Raw genomic sequence first — 18,542 nt, forward strand, 5'->3', positions numbered from 1 at the left:
TCTCCAGCACTTATTGTTTGTAGATTTTTTTGATGATGGCCATTCTGGCTGCTGTAAGGTGGTACCTCATAGTGGTTTTGATTTGCATTTCTCTACTAATGAGTGATGTTGAACATCTTTTCATGTGTTTTTTGGCCATCTGTATGTCTTCTTTGGAGAATTGTCTGTTTAGATCTTCTCCCCGTTTTTTGATGGGGTTGCTTGTTTTTTTGGTATTGAGCGGTAGGTAGTGTTTATAAATTTTGGAGATTAATCCTTTGTCAGTTGATTCATTTACAAAGATTTTCTCCCGTTCTGTGGGTTGTCTTTTCATTTTGTTTAGGGTTTCCTTTGCTGTGCAGAAACTTTTAAGTTTAATTAAGTCCCATTTGTTTATTTTTGTTTTTACTGTCATTACTCTAAGAGGTGGATCTGAGAAGATGTTGCTGTCATTTATGTCAGAGAGTGTTTGCAGTCATCAAAACTGTATGGTACTGGCACAAAGACAGAAAACACAGATCAGTGGAACAGGATAGAAAGCCCAGAATTAAACCCATGCACCTACAGCCAACTAATCTATGACAAAGGAGAAAAGGCAGCCTGTTCAATAAGTGGTGCTGGGAAAACTGGACAGCCACATGGAAAAGAATGAAATTAGAACACTCCCTAACACCATACACAAAAATAAACTCAAGATGGAATAAGACCTAGATATAAGACCAGATACTATAAAACTCTTAGAGGAAAACATATTTTGTTCTTTTTAATGGCTGAGTAGTATTCCATTGCGTATATATACCACATCTTCTTAATCCAATCATCTGTTGATGGGCATTTGGGTTGTTTCCACGTCTTGGCCATTGTGAACAGTGCTGCAATGAACATGCAGGTTCATGTGTCTTTTTCAAGGCAAGTTTTGTCCGGATATATGCCCAAGAGTGGGGTTGCTAGGTCATATGGTAGTTCTGTGTATAGTTTTCTAAAGTACCTCCATACTGATCTCCATAGTGGTTGTACCAGCTTACATTCCCACCAACGGTGCAGGAGGGTTCCCTTTTCTCCACACCCCCTCCAGCATTTGTTATTTGTGGACTTAGTAATGATGGCCATTCTGACTGGCGTGAGGTGGTATCTCATGGTAGTTTTGATTTGCATTTCTCTAATAATCAGGGATGTTGAGCATTTTTTTCATGTGCTTGTTGGCCATCTGTACATCTTCCTTGGAGAACTGTCTATTCAGGTTTTTTGCCCATTTTTCCATTGGATGATTGGCTTTTTTTGCTGTTGAGTTGTATAAGTTGCTTATATATTCTAGAGATTAAGCCCTTGTCCCTTGCATTGTTTGAAGCTATTTTCTCCCATTCTGTAAATTGTCTTTTTGTTTTCTTTTTGGTTTCCTTTGCTGTGTAAAAGCTTGTCAGTTTGATTAGGTCCCATTGGTTTATTTTTGCTTTTATTTCTGTTGCTTTGGGAGGCTGACCTGAGAAAACATTTATAAGGCTTATGTCAGAGAATGTTTTGCCTATGTTCTCTTCTAGGACTTTGATGGTGTCTTGTCTTATATTTAAGTCCTTAAGGTATTTTGAGTTTATTTTTGTGCATGGTATAAGGGTGTGTTCTAGTTTCATTGCTTTGCATGCAGCTGTCCAGGTTTCCCAGCAATACTTGCTGAAAAGACTGTCTTTTTCCCATTTTATACTCTTGCCTCCTTTGTCAAAGATTAATTGACCATAGGTGTCTGGGTTTATTTCTGGGTTCTCTATTCTGTTCCATTGGTCTGTCTGTCTGTTTTGGTACCACTACCACACTGTCTTGATTACTGTGGCTTTGTGATACTGCCTGACGTCTAAAAAAATTTTTAAAAAAAAAGAAAAAGAAAAAAAGAAGAATTAGGATGAAGGGAACCACAATTGGAAAGCAGTCACTTAAATAAGCCAGCATACAGATCTAAACATGAAGATGTTGAAAAAAAAAAAAAAAAAAGACATCAAAATCATACAATGTGGGGAAGGAATATATGTTTCTTATTAAAGTATTGCTCTCACTTTGTGGAAATTACCTGTATTTCTGCTTCCTCTTGGTAAAGGAGCACGTTTCTTGTAGTCCTCCAGATGTGGCACAGCCCATGACTCATGCAGGGACTGGATGGTCCAGAAATCTTGTTGGTACTATGGATACCTGGTCTATTTCACCACCAACCCTGTATTCAGAGCTCATTCAAACCCACAATCCAGAACTCGTCTCCCCACTTCCACATTTTAGGATTTTCTTCACCCGTGTACCTGACTGTAAACTTTCATTAATGAGGAAAGTAAACACTCCTTACAGATGATTGATGCCCATTGCTATGCTAAAGCTCATGGTAACAAAGGAAAGATTTTTATCGGTTGGAGACCAGAAAGACAGCCCAGCCCGTGTGAATTCCTTTCTCTTAACTGGTAGCAGTGAGCCAGCTGAGGAAATAGGCATATTACCCTGTTTAGGTAAGTCTACCAGATCTATTTTACTGAGCAGGATTGCAGTGGGAGTTCCAAGTGCCTACTGTGCCTTTAGAAGGCAAGAGTGATTTTCCGGTCCGTCTTTCCAGATGCTGCTCTTACAAAGAGAAAGAAAAATGGTTACTGGCTCCAGCTTGAACTTTGGATGGCAGGTCGGTCAGGAAAGAAAATTGTATCTTGCAAATATCTGACCAGTTTAAAATTAGGCATTTTGATAGAGAAAGGCTAAGTGTGAAAAGAGAGAGCTCTGTGCATACTAATTCAAATGTCCCACAAAGGAGAGCTTGTGGCACTAAAATGTACACGCTTTAGTTCTAGTCAATACACTAATCATAAAAATAAAGCTTAGTGGTATGCTTCTTTTAGAGGAGAAAAAATACCAAAAAAAAAAATGGAGAATTCTCATACAACTTCATCCCAGCGTGGAACAGATCTCACTCCGAGGAAAAAAAAATACACTTATTCATACGATCAAAAATGTTCATTAGGAGTTCCCACTGTGGTGCAATGGGATCAGTGGTGTCTTGGGAGTGCAGAATGTGGGTTCAGTCCCCTGCCCTCCATACAGTGGGTTGAGGATCCAGTGTTACTGCAGTTGTGGCTTAGGCTGCAACTGCAGCTTGGATCTGATCCCTGGCCCAGGAACTCCACATGCAGCAGGATGACCAAAAAAGGAAAAAAAAGGTTCATTAAATATAGTAGATAGACACCAATTGATCAATGATGCTAAGTATTCTGGGAGATACTGAAGAAGTTATCCTGTCTTAAGGGTTATAGAAAGACTTAGCATTGGCAAGTAGTTTAACTGTCATCTAACCTAACTTCTCATCTAATGTGTAAACCTGTCCTACAAATGCCTGCCAAACCTCCTCTGAATAGTTCCAGTTAGAGGGAGCTTTCCACGTCCTGAGGCAGTTCAGGTCATCTTTAAATAGCTCTTGGTATTAACAATAATAAATAAAATTTATTGAGTGCTTTTACTATGAGTGCTTACACTGGGCTGCCCATTTTATCTTCAGAAATCCTATTTCATCTTTATCACAACCTTGTCAGGTGCTACTGTTATTATTTTCATTTTACAGGTGAGGGAGAAACCAGCAAGCGTCTATCATCTCACAGCTGCCAAGTGGAAGGCCCAGCTTTGACTATGTAGTCTGCGCCTTAAACAGTATACACATGCAGCCTCTCTAACTCAACGTCTTCCCTGTGATGACCTGAAATCCACCTTCACATAGCTTATCTTCACGAGTCCTTATTTTTAATGAGATAACACTAATCATGTCTAGTCTCGTTCCACGTGATTGCTCTCCAAATAGTTGGTTAGTTGTCTTATCCAGTCTACCTGCTCAGTCTTTCTGCTGGATACGCACTTTCCATTGTTTCTTGTCTGAGATGGTTTCTGAGCCCTTCGGCATCATGGTCATTATCCACTGGACAGACCCCACGGTGGGGTCTTACAGATTTAACACAGCGTAAAATCATTTGAGCTTTCTTGTAAGAGTGGAAACAGCTTGAGTCGTGTGCTCATTGTCTACCAAAGCCTCCAAGTGTTCTGAGTATTGTTGGTCAGCTGTCCTATCTCTGCTATCCTATATTCGCATAGTTGATTTTTTGGAACTTGAATTTAGAGCTTTGTACTTAACTCAGTTATATTTCATCTCAGTAGTATGGCTTATTGCTCTAGAATGCTGAAGTCTTTTAGGATCAAGATTCTGCCATCGAAAAATTTTCACCCTTTGTTTTCATTCATGTTTGCCATGTGTGAAGCCGTCTGAAACAGTAGATTAAAAGAACAATTTGGTTTCTAATTCTGTGTGGCTGAATTTAGGCTGGGCTCAGCTCAGTGGGTCTTTTGGACGTGACCAGGCTTATTCATGCGTCTTGGTCAGCTGCTGGGTCAGCTGAGGAATGGTGATCTAGAAAACCTCAGCTGGGATGGCTAGTCTCTGCTGCACATGGTTTCTCATCCCCCACCAGGCTGGCCTGCGCTTGTCCACAGGTCCGAAGAGGGGTCCCAAGCATGCAAAAGAAACCAAGAGAGGCCCCCTGAGTCCCAAGCTCAAGACAGGGATGCCGTCATTTTCGCTGTATTAGAATACTCTTAGCCAAAACAAGGCCAAGGCCAGAAGCCTTCAAAGGCTGGAGAAATGGACTCTGTATCTCGATGGGAGGGGCTTCAAAGTCATTTGGAGAGGGTCCAGATAGGAATGGAAAACATGACAATTGGGCCCACTTGTTAAAACCTGCCACACTCTGAGGGTCATGCCACTTGTGGAATTGATAAGCACATTGTCAAAATGATCCTTTAAAAAACTCATAGGAATTTTATTTTAATAAGATCTAAAAATAGTCCTATGTAGCATACTACTTTTGCTCTTACAATCTAGTGAGACAACCCCAATAAATACACTGTAAACAGCAGAAGAGAAAATTACCTGCTAGACTATATACCATACTGTGTCTAACGAGGCATATTTAAAGAGCAAAGAGATCCACAAAGGCCACCATGAGGAAAGTGCTTGTAGATAAGTTTAAATTTGATATGTGTAGACTTTTGTTTTTTGTTTTTTTCTTTGTAAAAGGCTAGAATCTGTACTGGGAAATAGAAATGATAGAACTAGCATATGCTAATTAGCACAGCAGGCTCAGAGAATAACCTAGAGGGAAAATATTGAAGAGTTACTCTGAAGAATGAGTGATAAGAGAAAGGGTGGCTAGTTGGTAGGGGATCTATAAAGAGAGAACTTAAAACTAGGAACTTGAATTTGAACTTGACTCTGCAAGCCGTTGGGCAGTATGGATGGTTCTTGAACAAAGAGATAAAGTGATTAAATTTTTGGCACAATTAGCCTTGCATTAGTTTGAATGGAACATTTTTGTAGTCAAGGAAAAATCCCTGAGAAAAGCCTTACAACTTTTTAATTCCTGATTAAAATCAAGTACCAACATCATTTAAGAAAATGACCTAAATTTTTACCCTGCCAATGTTTCATTTCTGCCAATTCAAGAAGACGACAGGAGGTGCAAGCATCTAGAAAGAGATTTTACCATGTTCTTTTTCTTAAAGAAGTGAAGGAAGTACAACTATTTCTGCCTAAATTTGAGTCATTATGTCATGTGTACGGATTTTTCAAGGTTATTTCCCTAAATGGCAAAATGATGATTTGTGGAAGTGAAAAACTGACATTTTCAAAGTTCAGAAACTTAGTGATTGAACAAAACCCTGAGAATTCACAAAAGTCGTAGTTTTCCATTCTGGTGTAGAAGTGCTACTTACAGTAAGAGGATGTAACAGCACCCCAACCTTCTCAGCTATTCTCTTAGTCTTTGTCCTACTGTTTTTGCCTCTGCCAATAATTAAATCTCTCTCTAACCAATATTCCAAAACCAGGACACTGAGAGTGTTGGAAAAATTATTGGATATTTGGGGACCCCTTAGGAAAGCACTGTAGCCAGTCCGAGATTCCATTGCCAGGTACACGTGTAATAAAGGCCATCTCGTCTTGACTACTTGCCTAAAGACCTTCTTGGAACACATCCTTTGTAGAAGACATCAGTTTAAATCCTCATTTCCCTGGCATAGCGAAGTGAATTCCAGAGTGATTTAAGATTTGAATGTTTAGACCCACACACACACATAATAAAGTCCTGAGAAAATATTTAATGATCGGATATAAAAGATTAAAACTTTCTAAGCTTAAAAGTATTGGAAGCCTAGTGTACTAGTGGATCTAGAAAACAATTGTCAGTGATTATTTAAAATGTCAGCTCAAATGTTGCTTAGGAATTTTATCAAGAATAGATCAGATTGGAGTTCCCGCTGTGGGTTAAGGATCCGGCATTGCTGCAGCTGTGGTGTAGGTTACAGCTGCGGCTCGGATTCAGTCCCTGGCCCAAGAACTTACATATGCCACAGATGCAGCCAAAAAAATTAAAAAATAAATAAATAAATAAGAGATCAGGCTGACAATCCCTGCAACCAGAGGTTAATTTTAACGTCACTGAAAAAGGGAGAGGACTCGGACATTGTGTGTCCCGTGACAGGATACAAAAGGAGGCTCACAGCCTCACCTCTGAGGTATTCTGCCCCCAGTTCTGCCTGACGTTTATCACATCCATAGACCCACTACCACTGTGTAGAAAACTCAGGGGAGAGAGGAAGGTGGTAAACGACATCGTAAGACTGTAGTCACCCCTGGAGAACAGACTCTCGGTTGCCGAGGCAGGGGGAGGGAGTGGGAGCCTGGGTTAATAGATGCAAACTGCTGCATTTGCAGTGGATAAGCAATGAGATCCTGCTGTACAGCGCAGGGAACTCTATCCAGTCACTCGTGATGGAACATGACGGAGGATAATCTGAGAAAAAGAAAGCATATATAGGTGTGACCGGGCCACTTTGCCGTGCAGTAGAAATTGACAGAACACTATAATTTACATTAGAGTAAACCAACTATAATGGAAAAAATAAAAATCATTTAAAAATGTAAAGAAAAAGAATATAGTCATCCCAATGAAGAAAGTGAGGTCTTCCTTAAGATAGATGACCCAGTTTCTTCAACAAATACATGGCATGGAATCTAAAAGGGAGGGGAAGCCTCAGTGACATAGCAGCCAAATACAGCACATGAGCCCTACAGCACATTCCCTTGCATACCGAAGTGAATTCCAGAGTGATTTAAGATTTGAATGTTTAAACACACACATACACACATAATAAAGTCCTGATTCAAAAATCCAATTCTGAAATGACTTTTTTTAATAAAAAAAAAACTGAGCCTGATTTGATATTAGATATTGAGGAATTATGAAAAATGGTGATGGGATCGTTGGTGGTTATTTGAAAAGCTCTTATCAGTTAGAGGTATATTCTGAAGCACTTACCTGCAACTTGATATTATGTCTGAGATTTACTTTCAAAGACTTCAGCAAAAGAACAGTGAGGAGATGGGAGGTAATAGATGAAACAAAAATAGCAGAATGTTGACAGTTATTGTGCTGGGTAATGAGTGTCTTGGACTCATTAAAATATTCCCTTTACTTTTGTGTGTGTTTTGAAATGTCTGTTCAAATTGTTTGAAAGTTGTTGGAAAAAGTCATGAAGGCAAAGTTTAAAATAATTGATCTCACAAACAAAATTAAGAATTCTGTACCTTCTTAAACAGCAGGTTGGGAAAAATATCTGTTATATATATGGCGACAGAGTTAACATTCGTTTTCATACAAATGTGCGCACGCACACCCACCCGCACCCACACACACACCCACCCACCCACACACACACACACACACACACACACACATGGAAGTTGATAGGACAAATACCGAGAACCCAACAGCTGAATGACATAAACATAGAATTGAAAGGGGAAATGCAAATTGCTTAAAAGATCCGTTTAGAAATAATCATAAAAAAGCAAGTTGAAATTTTTTGAACTGCTAAAGCAATCTATTCTCCAGAATATATATGTGCCTTTTATGTCCTGGAAACAGTCGTTTCCTATGATCAATAGAGAAATTTTTTAAAAATAGTAGCAGCCTTTTTTGTTAAATGCCAAAAAAGTGTCATGGGCCGTACAGTAAGGACTATTTTTGGAAAGTTTCTCTAACACTTCTCCAGTGCTGATAAAATCCTGGCCAAGGATCCCTGCAGGGGCTGAAGAGGGAGCGCGTGAAAAAAATGAACTCGGGAGAGGGTTGTGCTGAGCAAGTCTGCATGGGGGGCTTCTGGGGGTGTCGACGATGCTCTGAATTTGGCCGATAGCCATGTGAGGGCTCCCCGAGCAGGGTTTCTCAGTAAGGATTTCTTATTCGTCCATACACATTTCGTGCCCTTGTAAAGAAATGCATTCTACTTTATAACGAAAGTGTTTTGTGTAAAGTGAATACCGAAAAGTATAGTCACCCGCATGCTTTGAGTTGCCTTATGTGGTGGTTGTCCTGATAGCACCCTGTTTGAGCAAAGAGGACCGTGGCTGCCCTGGAATGGAGTGGGCTTGAGATTCGATAACAGTAGAAACTGTTTCCCAAGAGGAATTCTTAACTCACCTTTGGCTCTGCGAGTTCCCTAGAGGCATGTTGGCTGCTGGAGGAGTGTTCAGCTCTAAGAAACACCCTAAAATCAGAATACTATAGGAAAACCCAAGGATCCCCTGAGAAGTTGGGGCTTTTTTTTTTTCTTCCATCCCAGCCATAGGGATGTATTTAATGGCCAGAAGAAATATGTGTATATTATCCATAAAGATACTGGCAGCAGGACTTTCTAAGGACAGGCTGCCTCTAAGACCATTTTCTAACAGTGAAGATGGATTTATTGCTACTTGTTTTCATCTTCTTACCTGACTCCTCCACGTGACTGCTGACCATGTGTTTGCAGGATGGATGGCAGGGGTGGAAGAGCGGATGATTTCGTTAAGCTCTGGTCTTAAAAGATTAACCAAGTCGGTTCTCCAGCATGAGCTTTCAGCTTGAAGACGAAGTGCCAGGAAAGGTGGCATTGATGTGTCCAGAAGGCTTGTGTAAAGCAGCTGTATCTGGTCAGTCTCACATCCTCTGCTTAGCATCAGGTGACCAACAATGATTTGTCCAAGGTCATGCAAGAAAAAAATAAAATAAAAGGGTAATGATAAAATAAACCCAAAAATATCAAAGGCAGATTGTTGATAAAATTGTGGAGGTGGTCTTGAGAAAATGCTTTTTAAGAAAACCTGTTGTTAGAGGCCCCGTCGTGGCACAGTGGAAATGAATCCAACCAGTATTCTTGAGGATGCAGGTTTGATCCTCGGCCTCACTCAGTGGGTTAAAGATCCGGCGTTGCCCTGAGCTGTGGTGTAGGTCACAGACAAGGCTGGGATCTGGCAGCTACAGCTCTGGTTCGACCCTGGGAACTTCCATATGCCGAGGGTGGTCCTGAAAAGAAAAAAAAAAAAACTATTGTGTCAAATGGGAAAATGTGAATGATTCACCTTTAATGGCTTCTAATAAGTCATGGCCTTCTTTATCATTTAGAGCAAAAAATGAAAGTTTTCCTGAAACTACACAACTCACATTATATGCTGTAGTCCTCTCTCCCCACATCTCTCTCCAGTTCTCTCCAACTTTTTCAAGTTACTTGGGACCTGATTATCATTCTCGAATCTCAAAGTCCCAGGGATACGGGATTTCGTCTTTACATTTCATCCATGAGTTTGAAATATCAATTAACAACAGGTAAGGATTGCATTTGATTACTTACTGTAGAAGTTGGATGTCTTTTCTCGGTTCTTAAAAAACTGTTCTTCTATGGACGTGATACTCTCTCATTCTTCCTCATTATGGGTAATTTGGAAAATTCGGGGAAGGTCAGAAGGAAACAAAAATTTCCAGAGCCGGAGATAACCACAGTTAACATTTTAGTGTATTTTCTTCCTACTAATCCATACATTTGTATCATATAACTGAGATTATGCCAAATATGTACTGCTCAGTAAGCTTTAACTTTGCATTGTTGCATGAACATTTACCATGTCATTTCACAGACTTTTGAAATCTTTATTTTATGAGTAACATTTGGGTGTATCCCTATAATTAAATTATTTTTACCAACAAGCCAGTTTTGGACATTCTGGTTGTTTTTAACTTTTGTCACTATAGTCCATGCTAAAATAAACAATGAACATACTTATATGTAGATCTGTGTATATGTCTCTGATTATTTCTTCATAATTATTCCTAGAAATGGCAAAAGTTAGAAACTTTTAAAATTTCACAATATATACTGCCTAGTTTCATTTCAAAAGGATTGTTCAGTCTGTATTTCTACTAGCATTATTAAAGAATGCCAATCTCACTATACCTCCATCAGCATTGGCTATTGTAATTTTTAATCTTTGCTAGGTTAAATCGTGATATGTTTTCATTTACTAATATTTGCTAGTAGAGTTGATTTTTTTTCTACATCCATTTGTTTTTTACATTTCAGCTTCCATATGGTGTATGTTCATATATTTTATACATTTTCTATTGGAACTTCAATTTTTTCCCCACTTTTTAAAGTTTGAAGGAAGTATGGTTGATTTACAACGTTGTGATAGTTTCTTCTGCGCAGCAGTGGTTCATTTATACATGTACACGCACCCACTCTCTTCCAGAGTCTTTGTACTGACTTTCTATATGTGTGACAGAGATCAAAGGAAGCTGTATTCCATCAACGGTGCTCGTAATCCCTCCACTTTTCCCCTTCTCTCTTTTCCAGTCCCGTTTCTCTACGCAGACGAAAGAATGTTGAGCTTTTAACTCTGCTCATTGGAGTGAGGTGTGGCTAGGAGAATACAGGCTAAATTGATGTATGTAAGCAAAGGCCTGGAAATGTATTTTTTAAATGGGAAAATACGGAGATACCTGATTGGGGGTGGGGGCAGTGTTGTGAAGACAGCAAGAATTTGGAGACTGGACAGGAAAGAGAAAAAGGGGGAAAGCCCAGAACAGGCTAACAGTTCGGGGAGAGGCTGAGGAGGGAGGTGAGGCGCTGCCCTCACTGACGGGGCTTTGGTACATTTCCCTGCAGTTTATGCAGGGAAGCCCTGTGCCCTCCAAACAACAGCAAAACATCTCAGTAACATATATGCATTACTCTTCAAGGTCATGGGGTTAGATTCGTGTTTCTTTTGGATGTGTCGCTGGGCTTGGGTCGGCCTTTAGAGAGGAGAAGGTAGCCCAGGTTTATTATTCAGGTTAAACTCACATAATTAATATAAATAATCCTGTCATATTTTTAAACAAATATTTTCCCCTATGGGCTGTTTAATTTTTTTAAATTTTTATTACAGTTGATTTACAGTGTTCTGTCAATTTCTGCCGTAAAGTGACCCAGTCACACAATTACAATGTATATATACATTCTTTTTCTCACATTATCCTCCATCATGTTCCATCACAAGTGATTAGATATAGTTCCCTGTGCTATATAGCAGGATCTCATGGCTGTTTAATTTTGTGTACTAGAATTTGCACGGATATTCTAGCAACTTGTAAAACTGAAATTGAGAGTTCCTGTGTGGCTCGGCAGAAACAAATCTGACTAGCACCCATGAGGATGCAGGTTTAATCCTTGGCCTCACTCAGCAGGTTAAGGATCTGGCATTGCCATGAGCTGTGGTGTAGGTTGCAGCTGTAGCTCCAATTCGACCCCTAACCTGGGAACCTCTGTATGCTGCAGGTGCGGCCCTAACAAAAACAAAACAAAACAAAACAAAAACTGAGATTGAAAAACAGTCCTCTCCTGTTTGGGAAAGATATTTTCCTTGACCAAATGTGTGGTGTAGTGAAATTTGAGAGGACATCCTTCTGACCAGGCAGATCCATTGGGTCACCCAGGCAGTTAATTGTCACAGCCAGAAAGTCTGCTCAGACCTAGTTGTATTATAATGACTTTTTTTTTAACCTTTAAATGAGTATCTATGGCTAAATGTCTCTACACAGCTATGTATGTTTACATGTGTGTGTGTGGGAGTAACCCAATATCATTGCCTTTCCACTTGTTCCATGGCATGATACTTACATGTCACACTCAAATAATTATGAGATGAATAACTTTTGATGTGCAGGCTGAGATGAGGATCTAGATTATTTTTAAATTATCCAGTCTGCTCTCATGTCATCATTGGAGAGTTAATTCCTTCTCTGTTAGCATGTGATTCTCACTTCATTACCTATCAAGTTCTTCTGAGTATTAGAACTGCTGGAGTTTATCTTTTCTTTCCTGGTGGCATGCTATGCTGATTTTTGTAGATTTATAGTACCTTTTTGATATTCTCTCATCACTTTTTCAAAATCATTTTGGAAGTGTTCTAATTTTTTTTGAAACTTCATCAAAAGTACCTTAAAGCTATAAATTACTTTGTGAAGAATTGACATCTTTATCACATTTGTTCATCATGTTCAGAATAAAGATTATCTCCTTGTTCCAGTATATTCTCTCCAGTACATCAGAAGAATAGATACAATTTTTCTGTATGGCACCACGTGAATTTTAATCAGTTATTTCTATATACTTTATATATTTTGTTGCTGTTATAAATAAGATTTTCTCCCCCATCATATTTCCTAACTGGCTGTTGCTAATATAGAAAACAACTTCTGAATTTTGAAGATTTATTTTGAATCTGATCACCATGCTGAACTTTTAGAAAATTAATTCTAATGTTTTATTATTTGTTTTACCTGAGGTTTTCAAAACAAAGACTTCTACTATCTATAACTAGACATAAAATATAAGAAGGAAGATAGAATCATTTCCATTTCTTACAGTTTGATTAGAAGATTTTCTAGGACTATTTTGACATAATGTTGAAACAGGTAGGAGCTCTCACTGGGAAACACCAGAGGCATTCCTCTGTGATTCAGAAACAGTACAGGAATATCCATTAAGACCACAGGACAAACCCCATTTAGTCTCCTCACTAGCTTAGTGCAGAAGGCATCAGCAATGCAGAATACATTTAACTTTGATGAAATATACAATACATCCATATGACCATATTATAGGTGGGGAAACCAAGATGCAGAGGGCCAGGAACTTGACCAGGGCCAAAGAGAGAGGATTTGAGCCCAACTCTCTGATATTTCAGTCTGTCCTGTTCACTGGACCTCTTGGCTTGTTGGACCTTCCAGCAGAAGGAAATCATTTTATTTGTTCATTGCTTCGCATTTAACCACATGCTTTTATCTGCTTCATCTCCCATTTTCTCAGAACAAAACTTGGACTTAAGTGGGTGGTTATTTCTAAGTAATTCTGAATGAACGCTAAAGCCTTGTGTCTTCAGAGGTGGTTTGGCTACTGTCACCCACCCATTCCCTGAAAGATGAAGATAAGGTCAAGCTTCCAAAGAAAGGCCACTTGGTCAGAGTTGCCCCTGTTGCTTTAATTACGTCTGTGGGTTTTCTCTCTCGTATGTATTTGATAATATTGAAATGGTGTGATTTCATGAGAAAATTGACTGTGAGTTTAGGGGTTTGGGAAAAACCAGCTAGAAAGCGTCATTTTCCTATTATGTTGGGGAGGAGAGCTGCAGGAGAAATACCAAGTCACCCTGTGGATAAAATTTGTAAGAGGGAACGTGATAAACTTTTTTCCCAAACAAACTCCAAACCCACAAGGGGCAGCATTTGGAAGTATATTTTGAAACAGAAATTGGAGCCAGGATTCCTCCTGTCTTGCCCGAGGTCTCACCAAGCATTCGTGCCAATCTATGAGCTGGTGCTATTTTCTTACAAGGGACGATTGTGATATTTTTTGTATTCTTTCCATCATTCCCTTCCAAAGGAAATGCAGATTTAGGGCTTCAGTGCCTGAGTTGATTTTGTGTGTCTAACCTGTTCATCTGGACCTCACAGCGGCCTTTATCCTGGATTTTCTCGTCCTGCAACTATGATCAGGTTAGGGTAGGGCTGTGCCTGCCTTTGTATGAGTGACAGCGGCGTGGCGTGTGGGGAAGCTGGAAAAACACTCAGTGACCCCTCATCAAGACATTTGTAGTGGGTTCACTTAGGAAAACAAGGGACTTTTTTTTTGGAAAGCCAGGTAAATTTCTCCACACCCAATTCTACTAAGCCAGTGTGTGTGTGTGTGTGTGTGTGTGTGTGTGTGTGTGTGTGTGTGTGTGTGTGTGTGTGTGTGTGTAGGTGTGTTGCCACATCTGGTAGGTAAAAGGATTCCTGAAAGCGTAGTTAGAGGTCTTCCTGAGTCATTTGGGCAACCAGAGGTCTTAGATTTCTGAATACGCAGGGAATAAGGGCATTAAAAGTAACCACCTTTGTTTGTCATTTAGGTTTCTTTTTTTCTTCTTTTCCTTTTTTTTTTTTTTTTTTTGGTCTTTTTAGGGCTGTACCTGTGGCATGTGGTGGTTCCCAGGCTAGGGATCCAATCGGAGCCATGACGGTAACCCCTAGGTTTCTTATGCAGTGGATTCATGCTCTGAAATATTACTTAGCCATTAAAAACAGGGTATTTAGGAGTTCCCATTGTGGCTCAGTGGATTAAGAGCCTGACTAGTATCCATGAGGATGCAGGTCCAATCCCTGGCCTCACTTGGTGAGTTAAGGAGTTGGCATTGCCACAAGCTGTGGTGTAGGTTGCAGGTGCAGCTTGGATCTGATATTGCTATGGCTGTGGCATAGGCCGGCAGCTGGAGCTCTGACTCGACCCCTAGCCTGGGAACCTCCATATGCCACAGATGCAGCCCTAAGAAAAAGAAAAAAAAAAGAACAGTGTATTTAAAGCACGTATAATGACTTGGGGAACTATTTTAAATAGTCAATAAAAATGTCAGCTCGAATTTACATTGTTCAGGTCAGATTTCTTCTGGTTGTCTGTAGCATTGACCCAGCCCAGATAGAAGGGGCCTTGAGTATGTTTTAGAAGAGTCTCATGAGAGTCAAAGCCGAGGACTCAAGGACAGATAGGTTGCTTGAAAATCAGTTTTCAAGAAATTGATAGATCTCTGGAAATCCGCTAAGCATAAGGCTTCTTTCTGAGGCTACTGGATTTCCTTGGCACGTCTTTTTGTTTCTCTCTCTACCGAGTCGTCTCTCCACTGAGCCAGCCTCTTCTCCTTAAACATAGTTACTGCCGTCTCATAAATGCAGCTTGCGCACAGTTCAAAATGTCTTTGTTCGCTTCTAGTCTATCTCACGTGTGTTCATCTCAGTTTTATTACTCACCGGCTTCACCTCTCAGTCTCCCAGTTCCAAATTCCTAAATGGATTGGCTTAGCTTGTCTTTCTGAGCCAGACCACACCTCGCAGGTCTGAGTCAGTCTAAGAACGGGCCACCCTCGAGTCTGGTGGCCAGAGAGATCCATTCGCTTTACACTTGCGGTGAAGGAGTCCCAGGTGAGACGCATCATAAGTGTGTCTGGTACTTAAATGCTTTGTAGAAATACATAGGGGTGGAAAGTAGAATTAGGAGAATAAACCAAAATATGAATAGCAGGTGTGTCTGGGCAGTGATATTACAAAGAGTTCTTTTTCTTCATTTTCTTTAACTTTTCTCCAGCGAATATATATTATTTTATAATTACAAGCTTAATAAACTTTAAAAGAGTAAAAAAAAAAATTTTTAAAGAATGATGATCTTGAAAAGAAAAAAGAGGAGTTCCCATCACGGCTCAGCCATAACGAACCTGACTCATACCCATGAAGATTCAGTTCAATCCCTGGCCTTGCTCAGTGGGTTAAGTATCTGGCGTTGCCGTGAGCTGTCACGGAGGTTGCAGATGCAGCTCGGATCCAGGGTGGCTGTGACTGTGGAGTATGCCAGCATCTGCAGCTCGGATTTGGCCCCTAGCCTGGGGATTTCCATATGCCATGGGTGCGGTCCTAAAAGAAAAAAAAAGAAAAGGAAAGAAAGGATTTCAGGATAATTTAATTCAACACCACGTCAGTCGAGCAAAGATGAAACGGGCCCACTTTGACTTAGCCCCTGTCACAGAGCAAGGGATGGCAACGCTCCGAGCCTCCTTAGTGACCTCAGCCACACACATATGACCTTGTCTGAGCCGAATGAGATTAATGCCCCTGGTTGCAATTCTGAGCCTGTGGGTAGCGAATCTCTGAGTGTGAGACCCAACCATAAACCACGCTCTAAATCTTTAGGACTTGAGTAAGTTTGTTAAAATAATACCCATTTGGCTTGAAACAGGACTACACCTCCCAGGTTTCGTTAAACCATGATTTTGCTGGGAGCTGGATTTTGCTAAGGACTTCTCCTCACACACTCCAAATTGTCAGCCCTGCTTTATGTTAAAATAATCCCCGCAGTAGAGAAGCAAGGGAGAAATGGGGAATTTCCAGACGTGAAGCACAATCTCCCTCTAGGCTTGGGTCTGTCTCTCTACGCCGGTGGTTCTGGCTTCTTTCCCTCCAGTGTGTTTTTTCTTGATGGATTAACATGATCTCTTAAGAAGAGAATAAAGTCTTTTAGGGGGAGGGCAAAGCAGAGGCTGGGAGGGGCACAAAATCAGATCTACACTAAGGGAGGAAAGAAAGATGTCTCTAAAGGTTTCGTTCAAAAATAGGACCTCGAACTGCAACAAAATACTGTGCCTGGCAGGCAAAGGTTCCCACACAGTTTGAAACTGGCTCCTGCTTGACTTAAAGGAAACAAAAGCCCCGAGGGATTTAGTCAGTTCTGGGCACCAAACCGCTCAGAGATAATCGCAGCTCTGAAGCACTTACAGTGTGTAAATGAATTCCTCCTGCATCAAGCCTCAGAGGTGCTCCAGCTGTGTCGCAGGTAGAAGCCCCTGGACCACGTAGTGTTTATTTCACTGTTGGTTTAGAGGAGGACGAGCTAATAGGACATATGTCAAGTGAATAACAGACTCGAGATTCCCTAAGTCTCAAGAGTCTGTAATGGTAGCTTGAAAAATTAGTCCCCCCCCAAAAATAAAAGGAAATTAAAAAATGAATGTATAAATAAAAAATTCTAAACTCAGAAACAAGCAGTAATGAACCACACCAATACAAGATAGGCCAATGTGTTGTCTAATAGAAGTTGAGACGAATACGTCTTTGAGGTATCAATTTCAAGTTTAACATGAGTGAAGTGTGGCCAAGACAGTGAATATGGGGGGGGGAGTCCCAAATAATTTTTTAGGTTTTCGTATTTCATGTTAGAAAAATGGCGCAAGCGGACTGCAGCGTGCCCAAAGTAAGGAGCAGAGTCTGCGAAGCCTGTCTTGAGGCATCCAGGACCTTTACCTAAATAAGGACATTCAGTCTGGGTGAGGGAGGAGGAGGACGATGTAGCCATGGTTTTCAAAGGCTTGAAGAAGCCTCCTGGAATTAAAGGCTTTGAGAAAGGACCAAGAGGTTGAATTTACAGAAGGGAAAATTCTGTTCAAAATGAGCAGGATCTTTATAGGGATCAGAGCTGCAAGCAGCTGCCTTGTGAGGAGGGGCCGTCACGGGAGGAGTGTGAGCAGAGGCTAAAGAATGTCCTAGACTTCTCTTAACACTCACTACATGAATCTGTATGTTGAAGACTTAGGCATGGGAGTTCCTGCTGTGGCTCAGTGGGTTAAGGATCCTGCATTGCCACCACCTGCAGCGTAAATGGCAGATGCGGTTCGGATCCAGTGTGGCTGCGGCGGGCCTCAGCTGCAGCTCCAGTTCGACCCCTAGCCCAGGAACTTCCGTATATCACAGGCACAGCCTTTAAAAAGGAAGAAAAAAAAAAAAAAAAAGCTTAGTCACTTACATTATTTTCCTTGTTTTATATCATGCTCTTCATTAATTTAGTGGTATTCACTGCCCTTGTTATTTCAAGGGAGAGACTGAGAAAATTAAGATATAGAAATGACTCAGCCACAACGCACCAGCAGTCAAGGTTGTCCCATGCATTTCAAGGCACGAGCTGGCTCGCACTTGCGGGACCTCTGCAATGTTTACTCACAAGCCTCTCCACCCGCCTTTATTGGGCATCTGCCCTCGGCTAGGCAGGCACCGTGCCAGCATCCAGGGGACAAACATGAAAAAGACATGGTTCCCCAAGATGCAGTTGTATTTGGGGTTGGAACCCATGTGATGCACAGGGTGTTATGTTCTTAACGCGAACATAAGCTTCCGTTTTAGGCTTTCTTTCTTGATGTAATGCTTCCCCATTTTGGCAGCTGCTTTGACATACTTAGATGAAAGGTTTTCAGGTAAACCTTGGTAAACCACCCCTAACATCGTATTTCAGTTGAAACCTTTCAGTGTATGCAAGTGAAGAAACAGGTGTTATTACATTCTATTTAAGTGAAACGGAAAACAAATAAGTGTGTGTATAATAGAAACATTGCCCTTTAAGCTGCCGTTTTTGAATACCTAGCAGATTGATTCAGGACTCAGACCGAAGGGGACTTTTTATCCTGCAAGATGAGCCGGCGAAATTCAAGTCCTGAAGAAATCACTGATAATTAGAGACGCTTTGATCTGGAGTGTTCCACAGTTAATGTGTGAGCAGATGTTGGCCTGCATTAAGCATTAAGATCAAAAAAAGAGTTAAATGGGAGGTTAGTTTTGCAGACCTGTCCTGCTCCTTTCGGA

At 40.7% G+C, this 18,542-nt stretch overlaps 1 protein-coding gene across 14 annotated transcripts in view; it reads left to right on the top strand.

The window, feature by feature from the left end:
- The window catches only part of RASGEF1B (RasGEF domain family member 1B), a 699,288-nt gene that overhangs the window by 558,887 nt on the left and 121,859 nt on the right, over window positions 1-18,542 (top strand). The gene's annotated exons all lie outside the window — the stretch shown is intronic.

This window comes from Sus scrofa, chromosome 8 (assembly GCF_054392235.1).
Source record: "Sus scrofa isolate SSC_HxYL_T2T_F1_AM1 chromosome 8, Sscrofa_HxYL_maternal_Yorkshire_Landrace_v2.0, whole genome shotgun sequence".
In the NCBI taxonomy this organism is placed as follows: domain Eukaryota; kingdom Metazoa; phylum Chordata; class Mammalia; order Artiodactyla; family Suidae; genus Sus; species Sus scrofa.